Genomic DNA, 16,337 nt, shown 5'->3' on the forward strand with positions numbered 1-16,337 from the left:
GGGATTCTCCAGGCAAGAATACTGGAGAGGTATTAATAATAATAATACTGGAGAGAGTGGGTAGCCGTTTCCTTCTCCAGAGGATCTTCCCAACCCAGGGATTAAACCCAGGTCTCCTGCATTACAGACAGATTCTTCACTGTTTGAGCCACCAGGGAAGCCTCAGTGGTAAAGAACTCACCTGCCAATGCAGGAGACACAAGAAACGTGGGTTTGATCCCTGGGATGGGAAGATACCCTGGAGGAGGGCATGGCAACCTACGCCAGTATTCTTGCCTGGAGAATCCCATGGACATAGGAGCCTGGTGGGTTACAGTCCATAGCGTCACATAGAGTTGGACATGACTGAATGACTTAGCATGACGCACTGTGTTCCAGGCATTCTGTGAGATCCAGAGTACCCTGGTGGGTACGTGGTAGGGAAAGAAGGAAAGAAAAGAAAATTATGACATGTCTAGCAATGTGGATAATTGCCATTTCAACCTTGAAATAGTGAGTCCATGTCATTAAAGTTTTGTATATTGGCCCCCTGCCAACCCCAACTGACCACCCCCCCCCCCTTTCCCCCGCCATTGCACAGACTTAGAAGATTTACCCCTTGTGACTTACTTAGACCTGTTGCTTGGGAGCCTTTCCCATCAGTTTAATCTCTTCTGCCTTTTAATCCTGCAGCTGGCAGGATGTTGCAGGGGCAGTAATTTAATAAAAAGTATGCAGTTTGTAAAGCAGCTGCTATTCTGTGTACTAAGCACATTTGCCAACCTTTTCAGGGAAATCTCCAAGCTGTTCTTGGAACTTGGCGATACTGCAGGGAAAAAAAAAAGTTATATTTAATAACATTTCATCCTTTGGGTTCTGCAGCTAATAGTAGCCTAGATGGGAGCCGTGTCTGAAAGCCATTTCTTTATGTGATTCAGAGAACCAGGACACTACAATTACCCCGCGTATGAGATTTATGAAAACATTAATGCCTAACAAGAAGCAAACATCTCAATAAGTTATTTAATTTGAAGTTGCAGGCCTGGCGGCCGGTTCCTAACTCAGCCCTGCTGTCAGCCCACAGGCCCTCACTCGGAGGCGGGGGTGCGGGCTGGGCAGAGCGGAGCTGGGTTGGAATCACGTCCTCCTGACTCAGGAACCCATCCCTGCCAGGGCAACCTCGTTAGGTCTGTAACATGTGGCAGCCACATGATCTGCTGGATGAGAAACACACATTTAGCCAAATTCACGTGCTACACGCTTCCCTTTCTTTATTTCTCTCCCCGCACCCTGAACTGACATAAAAAGGAGAGTCACACACAAGCAGATGTCAGAACGACTGCCGTGCTCTGCCTCATCAACTGGAAAAGCCACCAATTGAATTACTCCCGACACCATTTCTGCGGATGGCAGATGTGGGGCGGGAGCCCGGGGTGGGGGCCGTCTATTTTCTTGTGTTCGCTAATAGCTGAAGCCTTAATTCAAAAACAAATTAAGTCCTTCAGCTGTCACTTGATTGTTCCCTCCGATCTTTGGGGATACATATCTTTGCTCCTGCCTTGGATCTCTTCTCCTTTTTCTCGAAGCTTCCCCCCACCTTTTTTTTTCCCTCTTTGCCCAGAACTCAACATTTTTTTTTTTTTTAATAAAAGCATGCATTATTTAGAGCCTGTCGCTTCCTGAAGTTCTTTAATTACAGAATTAAACCAAAGTAATGACAGTTTAATTTGTTCTTTCATTAATTGGGAGCGCTCGGGGCTGATGTGGAGTGCGTGCGTTTGGGAAGCGTTGAGGAGCGCGAGCTGAGTGATTGGATCATGAGTCATGATCACGGCTGTCGTTTATCGCCCGGCACTGGGCTAGGTGCTCCTCCTGCACATTCTCAGTTTATCCTCCTGGCCACCTTGAGGAGGAGGGGGTCCCGCTGCTCCGTGCCACAGATTCCAGAAAGGAAGGACAGAGCCAAGTCCGCCCAGGCAGCCGGAGGGAGGGCCAGGCGCCCCCGCCACTGGGTCTAGCACCCCTCACCCCAAGCCCCTGTCTGGTTCTTGGGCCCCAGCAGTGGTCTCAGTTCCATGAGGGGCTGCCCCCACGAAGACCTGAGGCGGGCCTGAGAAGCTTGCACCGGTGCCTGGCTGAGTGCTGAGGCTGGACCCATGAAAAGGAAAGGCGAGACAGACAGGAGGGGGCCAATGCTCCATGGAGGCCGATGACGATTTGTCAACTAAGAAAGTGGCGGCGGGGGGTGAGTAGAGGCGTGCTTGCAAGCCCAGCCCGTCCCATTTGGTTTGTGGGTCAGGAAAGCCGCCCCAGGGAACCACGCTGGGCGTGTTGCTCTAAAGCCCGTGGCGCGAGGTGGAGCCCAGGTGTGTGAGGCTCTGTCTGGCCTGGGCTCCCCTCCAGCCAGGGCCCGGCCCAGCCCTGCCTGGCTTAGGACAGGTCTCGTCACCAGCCGAGGCTGAGGCCAGGGCAGCTGCCGAAGCCAAGACGGCGGTCTCAGGGCAGCTGCGTTTGCTCGGACGTGCGTGACCCAGGCCTCGTTCTCCGCACACTGACCCCAGGGCCCGCCAGACCTCTGGACCGGTCTGTGCGTCTATGGCCACGTCCATCGTGTCTGCTCGGGTCCTGGGGCTCCAGGACTGAGCTAAGGCGGCCACTTGGTGCTCTCCCGTGTGCAGCCGAGACGTCTGGCCTGCCCGGCCTACCGGAGGGAGGCGCTCACGCTATGCTTTAACTTTTTTTAAGAGCCTGAAGCCCTGTTTGCTCCAACCCCAGGACATTTTGGTGGCAGGTGGTAAAGGATGATAAAGAGAACAGGCGGCCAGCCGGCGGCATCTGCCTTTGTACCTTCTACTCTGTTACTGTAATTCTCTTTGAGCCTCCCTGCAGCTCTGGGAAGCGAGGGGGCTGGCCCCATTTTGTAGCTGTGGAAGTGGCGGCCCAGAGGTGGGGTTGCCTGCTCAGGCCACGTTGATGGAAGGGCACCGCGGGGTTAGGGTTTGGGGTGTCCGAAGTTCCCCGTGGGATTGGGCCTTCACGTCCCCATAGCTTTCACCCTGAGTCCCCCAGGCTGCCTGCCTGCTCTCAGACCCCCTAGGACGCAGAGCCCCGCCCCACGGCTTCCCGGTGAACATGGGAACGTGTGAATGCATTCTCTGCAGCGACGACTAGATGAATTTAGGATGAGAGGATTTAGTTGCACTTTATTATTGTTTGCCATTAAAAATCATGCAAATAAGCCACAGGATAAGGCAACTTGTATTGTTTTGGACACCAGATTTACATGTTTACTGGAAGAAAAATGACACCAAGCACCTTCAAGGTGGTAATAAGATTGCACCTCAGAGCTTTCGCTTTGTTGATCTTTATTTATAATTTATGCCACGAACACTTCCAGAAGAGGTTTTAAACTAGTTTATCATAAAAACTTAGAGTGCGACAAGAGGATCTTGAGGCTTACCGTCGTCAGGATGAAAAGAAAGCTTAGCAGTGCTGTGGCTTGGGGGCGGGGGCGGGGGCGGCAGAACGTGCCGAAGCCGGCCGACCTGGCCCCCGAAATCACTGGAGACTTCCCCGGTTGCCAGAGCTGAAAGGGAGGCCTGCTGGGTGGCAGGCTTCTCATTTTCGGATTATTGGGGACCTCCCCTCTGCCTTTGTTCTCAGTCCCCGGGTTGCCTTGTTGAGCTCCTGACTCCTCTTTGAGAAGGAGTGGGCTTGGAGTCCGGCTTGGAGCATCTGGGTAGAGAGGGTCCAGGCGAGAAAGACACCGTGTTCCATCCTAACCTGAGTGTTGGAGGCGGTGCTGGGGAGCGGCCCCCTCACCTCGGGGTGCACTTCCGACTTGGTCACAGGCCGCCTGGGTGACACCCGCCTTGGGGGGAAGGACTTTAGGTTGGCCGTCCCGGCCAAGGAGAAGGAGGCTCAACCACGAGGATTTGGAGCCCTCAGTTAACAGCTGCGTGTAGCCCATCCCTGGCACTGTGCCTGCCCTGGGCCACCTTCCGGCTGGTGGGGTGGGAAGGAGCAGCCGGAGGCCCAATCAGAGTCCAGAGTGGAAGCGGGTTGGCATGTACACCTGCTCCTGGGCTCCCTTTCACAAGTGACTCGGAGCCGCAGCAGGTACCCTGCTGATGCGGACGATCAGCATCAGTAAAGATGCATATAGATTATAACACATAGTATACGGCGTGCTGTTGTTTGCTCAGTCGCTCAGTCGTGTCCGACTCTTTGCGACCCCATGGACTATAGCCCGCCAGGCTCCTCTGTCCATGGGATTCTCCAGGCAAGGATGCTAGAGCGAATTGTCATTTCCTACTCCAGGGGATCTTCCCGACCCAGGGATCGAACCTGCGTCTCTTGAATCTCCTGCATTGGCAGGCGGATTCTTTACCACTTCGCCACCTGGGAAGCCCACACACCACAATAAAAGAACAGCTTGTAAGCTAAGCAGCAGTTGAGCTGCTTTCCTCTTTAAAAAAAAGCTGGAAGCCATGTGCCATATCTGGAAGCTCGTGAGCAAGAGTGTGGGAGAGACAGATTGACTAATGGCCGAACGGGCCTTCTGTAATCAGTACAGGCATTGCTGATCACACCTGGCTCTTGGGGGAGCTGCTGTTCTCTGATGTATGAGTGCTTGTTGCTGTCAGCATGAGTACAGGTAAAGGGATTTCTGGCTGCTAAACTCACAGCCAGGCAGCTTCTGTAAATTACAGGCTGTGTGACCACAAAAATCGTTGACTTAAGTGCTGCAGACTTATCATTATTATCCGATTATATAACTCTTCTTAATCCTTCAGAATCACTTGTTAAACTTTCATAGGTAAAATAATTTTGCACTCATTGAAGTAATGTAATTATATAGACTAATTCAAAACTATTAGAAAAATTTTGGGGGCTCCGTTTCTAAGACCACCTAATGCATTCCGGGTACAGTTTGTTAGGGAGTGATGAATTTTCAGCCTCCAAGAACCCCAGGCCTGGGCATGAGTTCACTGAAAGCTTCCTGTGGCGCTAGTAGTAAAGAAGCTGCCTGCCAGTGAAGGAGATGCGGGAGACTCAGGTTCGATTCCTGGGTCGGGAAGATCCCCTGCGGAAGGAAATGGCTACCCACTCCACAATTCTTGGCTGGAGAATCCCATGGACCAGAGGAGCCTTGTCGGGCTACAGTCCGTGGGGTCGCAAAGAGTCAGACACGACTGAACGATTTAGCACAATGCATTCCAGGTACAGTTTGTTAGGGAGTGATGACTATTCAATCCCCAAGAACCCCAAGCCTGAGCAAGAGCTCAGGGCGCTGAGGTTTTGAGTTAACTGAAAGCTACCAGAAACTGGTTAGTTGGTCCTTAGCTGGCCCTTTTAGAAGTAAGTAGACTTAGGGGTTGTTTCTGAGAAATGGACTCAGTTTCAGCTCAGTTCAGTCACACAGTTGTGTCCGACTCTTTGCGACCCCATGAATTGCAGCATGCTAGGTCTCCCTGTCCATCACCAACTCCCAGAGTCCACCCAAACCCATGTCCATTGAGTCAGTGATGCCATTCAACCATCTCATCCTTTGTCGTCCCCTTCTCCTCCTGCCCTCAATCTTTCCCAGCATCAGGGTCTTTTCAAATGAGTCAGCTCTTCGCATGAGGTGTCCAAAGTACTGGAGTTTCAGCTTTAGCATCACTCCTTCCAATGAATATTCAGGACTGATTTCCTTTAGGATGGATTGGTTGGATCTCCTTGCAGTCCAAGGGACTCTCAAGAGTCATCTCCAACACCACAATTCAAAAGCATCAATTCTTCGGCACTCAGCTTTGTTTATAGTCCAACTCTCACACCCATACATGATCACTGGAAAAACCATAGCCTTGACTAGACGGACCTTTGTTGACAAAGTAATGTCTCTGCTTTTCAATATATTGTCTAGGTTGCTCATAATTTTCCTTCCAAGGACTAAGTGTCTTTTAATTTCATGGCTGCAATCACCATCTGCAGTAATTTTGGAGCCCCAAAAAATAAAGTCAGCCACCATTTCTACCGTTTCCCTATCTATTTGCCATGAAGTGATGGGACCAGATGCCATGATCTTCGTTTTCTGAATGTTGAGCTTTAAGCCAACTTTTTCACTCTCCACTTTCACTTTCATCAAGAGGCTTTTTAGTTCCTCTTCACTTTCTGCCATAAGGGTGGTGTCATCTGCATATCTGAGGTTATTGATAATTCTCCTGGCAATCTTGATTCCAGCTTGTGTTCCTTCCAGTCCAGTGTTTCTCATGATGTACTCTGCATATAAGTTAGATAAGCAGGGTGACAATATACGGCCTTGATGTACTCCTTTTCCTGTTTGGAACCACTGGAGACCCATAAATCTACTACGGTTTGACTTTGGCACCAGCCTGGAGATGCCATTTCTGGGCAGTGGGCAATAGCACTGGGCAGCAGAGCTGGTTTCTGCTGCGGGTGGGCCTGCGAGCCTCCAGGGGGAGATGAGAGTTGTTCCTTGTTGGGTGTCTGTGAGTTGAGCAGATTGAAACTTTCTCCTTGTCTCTCAGGAGGGATTTGGGGGTGTCTGGGCCCAGGGGCTCAGCCTGCCACCCCTCCCCACCTCCAGGTCCGAGTGCTCTGAGTCTGTTGATGCCTGATGCGGTTCCATGGGGCGCAGCCGGGCAGGTGGGGGAGGCGGAGGAAGCCGGGCCTGCACAATGACATTTCTGTGGCCTAATGATTTTCAAAAACCATTTGCAAGATTGAGGTAATGTATTTCCCAGACTCAAGCAGTTTACTCCTTCCCACCGTGCTGAATCAGGCTGTTAAACCCTCTTGCTGTGTGTGTATAGCTATTGGCACCAGGGAAAAATGGTCAAGTTCAAGGCCCCTGCCATATCCGTGCTCGGCTCTTCTGGAATTGATGAGTAACTGCACTTTTGAAAATGAAGTTTTTAAGAACATTGGAAAATGTTAAGTGAGGAAAGCAGGATGCCAAATTATACATTCAGCAGGATCTCGGGAGAAAGCAGGTACACAGAGAAAAAGACGGCGCAGACGTCGCCTGCGGGTCCATGGCGGCTCCGCCGTCCGAGGGCAGGGAGCAGACCCAGCGCCACCTTCTGCTCTTGCCCAGCCCCTCACCCACGGCCCACTGCCCCGGGGGCGCCCCGAGAGGAGCACACAGCCTTTGACTCTGGGACTGTCACTTGAGCCCTGTCTTAGTATAGCCTGGGGCCACTCTCCTCATACCCAGAACCTCGGTCTCTTCACTTGTAAAGGGGCCCAGTGGCGTCCCCCTCACAGGGGTGCTGTGGTAACTCTGTCATCTGACTCAGCGCCTGGCAGTGTGGGGTCTGTGGGGGTCTGAAGAAACGACAGCTCTTGTGGGCCTTATCATATAAGTGCATGTGTGTGGCTGTCAGAATCTACAAAACGAGGTAAATCACAGGGGAGGGGAGTAACGACCGAAAATGGGAAAGCAGTGGAGTCCTGGCCACACGATTCCTCCACTGACCACTCTGTCCTGACCACGCTGACTGCTCTTGTCTTCAGGAAAGAGGAAGTTGGCTGGCAATCGATGGCGCAAGGTGCATCCAGCCCTCCCAGAGGGGCAGCGTGGAGCATGCTGGGAACGTCTGCTGGGATTTTACCCCTGGTAGTCAGGAGGGCTTCCTGGAGGAAGGAACATCTAAGCTGAGACCGGAAGGAAATGTGAGGGTCAGTCGGTGGAGAGGGAGGAATTCACTTCAAGTAGAGGGAGGGGGGTTAAAGAGCAGGGTGGGTTTGGGAAGCCGTGATGGAAGGTCATGTGTAGGTGAGGTGGTGGTGGGAGGTGAGCCTGGCGGGTGAGTGTGGGTCTCTCAGGTCAACTGAAGGCTTCCCCGCTTGACGGGGGTCCGCTCACAAACCCCACTGAGTCCCTGAGTGTGTCTGGCAGGAGCCCACAGCCAGATAAGGCCTTATGGCCAGAAGGCACCGGGTGTACCTTCTTGCTGGCTTTCTGGATGAGTTCTAGGATCAGGGGCCCGGGTTCTTTTGAGAAGTCTTAACGAAAATGACCACCCAGCTCGGGGAGGCTGGTGAGAACCGTGGCTTTGGTCGTCAGTGTGGGCCTGATGGAGCCGCCCACAGGACTGCCCTGGAAGGCCTTTTTGGGGAGTGGAGACAGCCTGGCGCTGGCCTGTGGTGGTTGCCATGGCAGCAGGACCCAAGTGACCCTCACTTTCCTAGAGTGATTGCCCCCATCGTGGGCATGTGCTCTGGCTGGCTGTCAGGTTGGGGGGAGTCATCTCGGCTGGGTCTCTGAGCAGGCGCTCAGGAGGTGCTCTGCTGGGACAGGAGTGTGTGTGTGACAGCCCAGGACACGGGGGCCCCCAGGCCGGGCCCGCAGGAGGGTTCGGTTGGAGCTGGGTCAGGCCGCACTCTTGGGGCGCCCGCTCAGTGACTGCCGGGGGCACCCCGGCCCGGCCTGGGGGTGAGCCGGCCCCTCACGCCCGCTCAGGTGGCGGGTGTCCCTGCTCCCTGCCCCTGCCGTTCACTCCGTCCTCCCCGCTGCTCCTCCAGTGGTGCCCCCCCTGCCTGCAGCAGCCCAGCTGCTTTCCTCGCCACCGCTCAGATTGCCCCCCAGGCCCTGGCGCCCCCTCTCCTGTATGATGTCCAGCGTGCCCTTCGCCCCGGTGGACGTCCTCGTCACCAGTCTCCCGCAGTACCCTGGCCTCCTGTGCCTTAGCCTGAGTGTTCTTTCGGAAGGAAAATCTTGACTATTGCTTTGCTCTCCTATGTTTAACCCTTTCAGCTGCCCCCACCACCCCCATTTTTCATGGAGGGAGGCAGCTCTGAAGTTCTCCGATCTCTTTTCCCCCACTCCTGTCTTGCGTCCATCCTCACGGGCTCCTGGTCCCCTTCAGGCTCTTCCCCGACCTCTTGCCTCCCGTCTTGCTCAGAAGCCTGCCCACCTCCCCAGTCGAAATTAAGCTTCACCTCTTTTACTTATTTATCTAAATTTGTTTATTTAACTTTTGGCCATGCTGGGTCTTTGTTGCTGGGTGTGGGCTTTCTCTAGTTGCGGCGAGTGAGGGCTCCTCTTTGTTGCGGTGCCCAGGCTCTAGGGTGCACGGGCTTCAGTACTTGTGGTATGTGGGCTTAGTTGCCCCGTGGCATGTGGGATCTTCCTGGGCCAGGGATCAAAGCCGGGTCCCCTGCGTTGCAAGGCGGATTCTTAACCACTGGACCACCAGGGCAGCCCCATTCACCCGCTCCAATTATTTCACGGAGGCCAGCTCTTTCCTCTCATGGTGTCTTCACTGGTACTACCTGCTTATACGTTGGCTTAATATCTTTCTCTTCCATCAGACTCTTGTTAGCTCTTTTGTTCCCCAGAGATTCAGGCAGTGAGCGATGTCCTTGGCACGTAGTGGACCCTGAGTAAATATCTGTGGAATAAACCTGATGAATGACTGAGAGTTGCCCAGTCTTTCCAAGGTTGTGTTTGCACACCTGTGAAATGGAGAGAACTTCCCCCGCTGACCTCCTGGGTCTGCGTGAGGCTCATGTGATGCCATAACGTGGAATGGGATGCACAGAAGTTAAAATATAATGTCATAACTCCTTCTGACCAGGTCAGAGCGATTGAAGGCAGGAGGAGAGGGGGATGACAGAGGGTGAGATGGTTAGATGGCATCACTGATGGACATGAGTTTGAGCAAGCTCTGGGAGTCGGTAATGGAGAGGGAAGCCTGGCGTGCTGTAGTTCATGGGGTCGCAAAGAGTCGGACGCGACTGAGCGACTGAACTGACCTGAACAAGGTCATACCCTCCACTTCCCCCCTCCAATTTTTGAGCGAGTACTTCTTAGGATAAAAAGATTGGGGAGCAGGTTGAAGCACCGTTTGATAATCTGCATTGAGGGTGGGCACAGCAGGGAGGTGAGAGCCCTGCGGCTCAAGGGCAGATGTGACCCTCAGCCTGGAAGGGTCCCCGAGTGCCCTTCCTGGTCCCCTCTGGTGTGGACTGAAGGAGCGCCTGGCAGTGTCTAAGTGAGCTCCAGCCCTGAAACCTAGAGCATTCCCCCTGCTGGTGGGCTGCGTTGGTGCCTGGAAGCTGTGAAGAGCGGGGGAGGGTTGAGGAGACCAGATGGGCTTTCCAGGAGAGAAAACAGGTGGTGTTAGAAGCCCGCTATCAACAAAATTAACGTTGACTTCTGGAAGAATCTACAAGGGGTTTGTGAGAGAACTCTTGGTTGCGAGTGACAGAATACTCAGTTCCTAGTAACTTAAAGCAAAAACAGTGAACCCATTGGTCTAGGGGTGAAAAGGCCGAGGACCGTGCAGCTTCCGGTGTGATGGTCAGATGTCCCCGTGTCTCGGTCCCACCTTCTGTCTCTCTTGGCTACCCTGCAGTGACCCCCTTTCAGCTCCGGCTCCAGTGTGGCTGTCCTTGCGGTCAGATATCCCGGTGTCTCGATCCTACCTCCTGTCTCTCTTGGCTACCCTGCGGTGACCCCCTTTCAGCTCCGGCCCCAGCCGTTCTCTCATCTGCTTTGCAGCCCAGCTGGTGAGGAAATGCCTCTTCCCCTCTCCTGCCTGCTGCAGACCAGGGCTGGCGCCTCGTGGCCTCGAGTTGGCCAGGCCTGGGTGACGTGTCCTCCGTAGGAGCTCTGAGCCAGTAACGTGCTGACTGCGTGGGGCACGGATGGTTCTCCAGGGAAGGAGGTGAACGGACACTGGGCAGCCAGTAGAAACCACAGCGCTGCAGGGCTAAAAAGCAGTTGTGTGTTTGCCGGGAGCCAGCGTTCACTCCCCCCAAACCATTCACTCTTTTCTGAGTTCTTAGACTCACAGGATCTGTTTGTATTGAAGCTAGAGCCAGTGTGTATCTTGATTTGGAAAGGCACCTCTCACTCCCAGGGCACAGGCCTTTAGAACCTTGGTGATTCCATCTCATCCTTGTTTTGCAGAAGAGCTGGAACCCCAGATCCTCCTGGTGGCAGAGAATCTCTGGCTCGTTCTGTGAGCATGGAGAGAGAGAGAGGGGGGCGTCTGCCACGTGATACAGTCCAACTGGATGACCATGACTTGTTGAAAAATAGCACCCATCTCAAAGAATTAATGATTTACTCCTAGAGTTGGGAGAAGTTTCTCATGATCAAAGGGCATTAAGCTTAGCATTCTTCTGTTCCACAATTTAATAATAAATCCTGTAACATCATAGAAGTGAGGTCTGCTTGTCCAAGCTATTGTGTTCAGTCACTAAGTCGTGTCCGACTCTGTGACCCCATGAACTGCAGCATGCCAGGCTCCCCTGTCCTTCACCATCTCTCGGAGCTTGCTCAGAGTCATGTCCATTGAATTGGTGATGCCATCCAACCATCTCATCCTCTGTTGCTCCCTTCTCCTCCTGCCCTCAATCATTCCCAGCATCAGGGTCTTTTCTAATGAGTTGACTCTTTGCATCAGGTGGCCAAAGTATTGGAGCTTCAGCTTCAGCATCAGTCCTGTAGGTAACTAAAACCCAGGATGGCCATTCTTTCAGTCATTTTACCTTTGTCCATTCATCTGTCCCTCGTCCATCCACCCCTAAAGGGCTGTCAGTGGGAAGAGGGGTCAGTCTGGCCTTGTGTTGTGTTAGTCCAGAGAGCAGGGTTAGGAGCTATGGATAGGAGCATGTTGTAGGTGAGAGGTGGATAAGCATTGGTGGTTGGACCTGAGGGCTCTGCAGTCAGTCTGCCTGTGTCTGAGTCCCTGTTCACCTCTCACCCTGTGACTGGGGTGGATAACCTCCCTGCGCTTCAGGTTTGTCATCTGTCAGATGATGTTTATCATAACACCTACTTCATACTTGGTGGTAAGGATTGAGTTAGTTCTTGTGCTTAGAAGCATTTTATTTATTTATTTTTTTGGTGACTGCTGAATGCGTGATTACTCTTACCTGGAGGTGGGAGATGAGGTGGTATTTTGTCTCAGAATAATGTCCAAGATTGCAGTGCTCTCAGAAGGGGCTCTGGCACCTCCTGGAGCCCGCGCTCCCCGCCGTTGGCCAGGTGGCAGCCCCTGCTGGGGACCCTGCAGGCCGAGGGCTCACCCCCACTCTGCCAGGAGGGCGGCACTGATAGCCTCCAGAGTCTCCATCTCCAGCTGTCCGCGCGCCCCTCAGCAACCTCTGTGAGATGTCTTGCTCTTAATCCTTTTTACCCAAAGAAAACTCTTTTTTGCCCTTTTACATCTTCTGTTGACATTTAAAACTACTTCCCTTTGTTCTGACCTTATTGAATAGAGAGCATAATTTCTTGGAATTCTCTGTATAATGAATGCTCATGTACTTACAGATTCTGGTCAAGTTTCTCCTCAACCTTTACTTTGAGGGAACTTGCATCATTTGGTACAGAAAAAATTTTAGGAAGCACTTAGAAGGATGGTGTAAGATGAAAATGCTGCCTTAGCTCTCACTATTTCTGCACATGTGAACCCCTTGTAATACAGATGCCAGCCAAGTTACCCTGCTCTTAGCGATTGCATTGAAATTGGTTCAGACTCCTCTAATTGCATATGGTAGGAATGCTGCAGGCTTCTCAGGCCCTCTTCAAGTTTTCCTGAAGCTGACAGGGTGGGGAGATCTGTGTGGGTGGGACTGTCTCCTCAAATCATTCCTGGCTCCTCTTTCATGCCTGCAGTAGATGACATCAGCTTGTACATCACACTGGCCTGCTTTGTCATCTCTGTGACACAGTGTCTCACCTGCAGGACAAATGGTCCAATCCCCTCACTCTTCTAAATACTCCCACCAGGATTCAGGATGTAGGGAGATTTTGACTGAAGTACTGGGGCAAAGAAGTATGTATATGTCGGGTGTGAGGGTGGAGGGGAAGAGATAGGGTGGGGTATTAGTCTCTATTACTGCAAACCAGATGCTTAAAATTGAATATTAGATTTGACTTCCAGGAGCTAAGCAGCAGTTCCCATCAGACTAACTTTCCCGCAGCTGACAATTATAAACTGAACAAAACACAAGTAAGTGCCTAAGTGTATTGGAGAGTGACAGAAAGCAAGCAGACCTAGAAGGGGGCTTCCCTTAGAAGAGGAAAAGGGAACTGGTGAATTCCCTGCTTTATGCTTTTCTGCATGAGAGTAGGCTCCAGTCAGTACCAGGCAGAGCAGCTGAAGTTCAGATAGAAAGCCTGCAGTGTTACTGACTTGAAGAGCCACAGGACATAATTTGGGGCAACGAGAGCAGCTCAAGAGTGAGGAGGGAAATCTCAGAAAGGAAGGAGAGCGGGGAAACCACAAGTTCTGTATATAGACTCTACCCAAATCTCTGATGACTCCTGAATCCACAAATGGGGCAGATTCTAAGAAGCTCAGGTTATACTAAGAGAACTGAATAGAAATTTCTACTGCTGCACACAACAGAGGAGACAGAGTTTGAAATTTGAATAGAGGCAAGTTAGCTCCCTGTTTAAAAAAAAATTTAAGTTGATGTTCTTCAGAGAAACATAATAGAATCCAGAGCTTATACAATGTAAATTTTGTATTAATAATATCTAATATGTGTGAGTTACTCAGCCATGTTTGACTCTTTGTGACCCTATGGACTGTAGCCCACTAGGCTCCTCTATTCATGGAATTCTCTAGGCAAGAATACTGGAATGGGTTGCCATCCCTTTCTCCAGGGGATCTTCTCGATCCAGATCTCCTGAATTGCAGGCAGATTGTTTACCGTCTGAGCCACCAGAGAAGCCCAATAATACCTAGTATTTCACTCCAAAGTACTCAATATAGTAGGAAATAGGAAAAGGGGACCTATATTCAAGAGAAAGGGTTTCTCTCCAAGATAATCCCAGTGTTAAAATTAGCAGACAGTTGTTTTAAAACAGTTAAGACAATGCTCAGAGACACAAAGGAAAATATAGTCACAATGAGTAAAAAACTAGGAAATCTCTGTACAGAAATAGAAACGTATAAGGGGATAAAAAGTCTAGAACTGAAAAATATAGTAGTGTCTGAAATAAAGAGTGTGTGCTTTGGACTCTATTGCAGAATGGAGAGGATGGAAGAAGGAGCCAGTGAATTTGGAAATAGAGTAATAGAAATTATTCAACCTGAAAGCAGAGAAAAAGAATAGAGAGGAAAAGGAATAGATATTCAGGGACCTCTGGACAATAGCCAGAGATATTTGTGTAGTATTTAAGAGGATGAGATGGTTGGATAGCATCACCAACTCAATAGACATGGGTTTGGGTGGACTCCAGGAGTTGGTGATGGACAAGGAGGATTTGGCGTGCTGCGGTTCGTGAGGCTGCAAAGAGTCGAACACAACTGAGCGACTGAACTGACCTGAACTGCATAGTGTATGTGTAATATATAGTAGTATTCGTATGTGCATTGTTGTCGTTCGGTTGCTAAGTCGTGTCCGGCTCTTTGTGACCCCCATGGGCTGCAGCACACCAGGTTTCCCTTCACTGTCCTTCACTCTCTGCCAGAGTTTGCTCAAACTCATGTCCATTGAGTCAGTGATGCCATCTAATCATCTCATCCTCTGTCACCTCCTTCTCATCCTACCCTCAATCTTTCTCAGCATCAGCGTCTTTTCTAATGAGTCGGCTCTTTGCATCAGGCGGCCAAAGTATTGGAGCTTCAGCATCCGTCCTTCCAGTGAATATTCAGGGTTGATTTCCTTTAGGATTGACTGGTTTAACCTCCTTGCTGTTCAAGGGACTCTCAAGAGTCTTCTCCAGCACCACAGTTAGAAAGCATCGATTCTTCAGTGCTCAGCCTTCTTTGTGGTCCAACTCTCACATCCATACATGACTACTGGGAAAATCATGGCTTTGGCTATACGGACCTTTGTTGGCAAAGTGATGTTTCTGCTTTTTAGTGTATTGTCTAGGTTTGTCATAGGTTTTCTTCCAAGGAACGAGCATCTTTTAATTTCATACCTTCAGTTACTGTCCACGGTGATTTTGGACCCTAAGAAAATAAAATCTGTCACCATTTCCACCTTTTCTCCACCCATTTGCCATGCGGTGATGGGACCAGATGCCATGATCTTCGTTTTTTTGAATGTTGAGTTTTAAGCCAGTTTTTTCAATCTCCTCTTTCACCTTTATCAAGATGCTCTTTGGTTCCTCTTTGCTTTCTGTCATTAGAGTGGTATCATCTGCATATCTGAGGTTGTTGATATTTCCCCTGGCAATCTTGATTCCACCTTGTGCTTCTTCCAGCCCAGCATTTTGAATGATGTACTCTGCATTTAAGTTAAATAAGCAGGGTGACGATATACAGCCTTGACGTACTCCTTTCCCAATTTGAAACCAGTCCATTGTTCTGTGTCTGGTTCTAACTGTCGCTTACTAATTGGAGTCAAAGATGAGAGAGAGTGGGGAAGAAAAAACTATTTAAAGAAATAATGCCTAAAATCTCACCAAATTTGGTGAAAATATGTACATTTCCAGATTCAAAAGAAAAAGAAAGCCAAACCCTGCAGATCCCAAACAAGGCAAATGTAAAGGAAATCACACTGTGACCTAGCATAGTTAAGCTTCTGGAAACCAAAGATAAAGAGGAAAATCTTAAAAATAGCCAGAGAAAAATGAATGTCATGTGGAAAGGAATAATGATATAAAAATATATATACTGACTTCTTATCAGAAACAGTAGAGTTCACAGACAGTGGAATGGCACCTTTAGAGTGCCATTAAAAACATTTCAACTCATGATTCTGTATCCTTTAAGAATGAAGGTGAAATAAAGACATTTTCAGATGAATGAAAAGTAGGCGAGAATTTGTTGAGCAGGTATGCACTGCAGAAATGTTAAGGAAGTTCTTTAGGACAGAGAACTATGATACCGGATAGAAACTCACATCTCTAGGAAGAATTGAAGAGGCTGTAAATGGTGAATATGTGGGAAGATATAAAAGACTATGTTTTCCTCTTACATTAAAAAAATACATGACTATTTAAAGCAAACATTATCACATTACATTGTGGGGTTTATAACATGTGGGTATAATACATATAACAGCTATAGCATAAAGGATAGGGTTCAAGAAAAGATATTTATGGTTGCAAGCTTCTTATATTTTATGTAAACTGGTACAGTTTAACTCTAAGATGACTTTAAAATATTAAGCATGTGTATTGTAATCCTTAGTGTAAACACTTAAAAAAACTTGAGGCATAGCTCAAAGGAGGAAAAGAGGAATAAAGCACAGGTTAAGACAGAAAAAAAAAAAGGGGCAGAGTGATAGATGTAAATCTGCTCATATTAACAATTGCATTATATGTATATCAATTAAATGCTACAATTAGAGGAGATTGTCAGGGGTCTTCCTTGGTAGTCCAGTGTTAAGACTTCACCTTCCAATGCAGGGGATGTGGGTTCAGTCCCTGGCAG

At 49.8% G+C, this 16,337-nt stretch overlaps 1 protein-coding gene across 3 annotated transcripts in view; it reads left to right on the plus strand.

Annotated features, from left to right (window-relative positions):
* WDR25 (WD repeat domain 25) overlaps positions 1-16,337 on the plus strand; it is a 147,360-nt gene that overhangs the window by 62,366 nt on the left and 68,657 nt on the right. The gene's annotated exons all lie outside the window — the stretch shown is intronic.

Source organism: Bubalus kerabau, chromosome 19 (genome assembly GCF_029407905.1).
Source record: "Bubalus kerabau isolate K-KA32 ecotype Philippines breed swamp buffalo chromosome 19, PCC_UOA_SB_1v2, whole genome shotgun sequence".
Taxonomy (NCBI): Eukaryota; Metazoa; Chordata; class Mammalia; order Artiodactyla; family Bovidae; genus Bubalus; species Bubalus kerabau.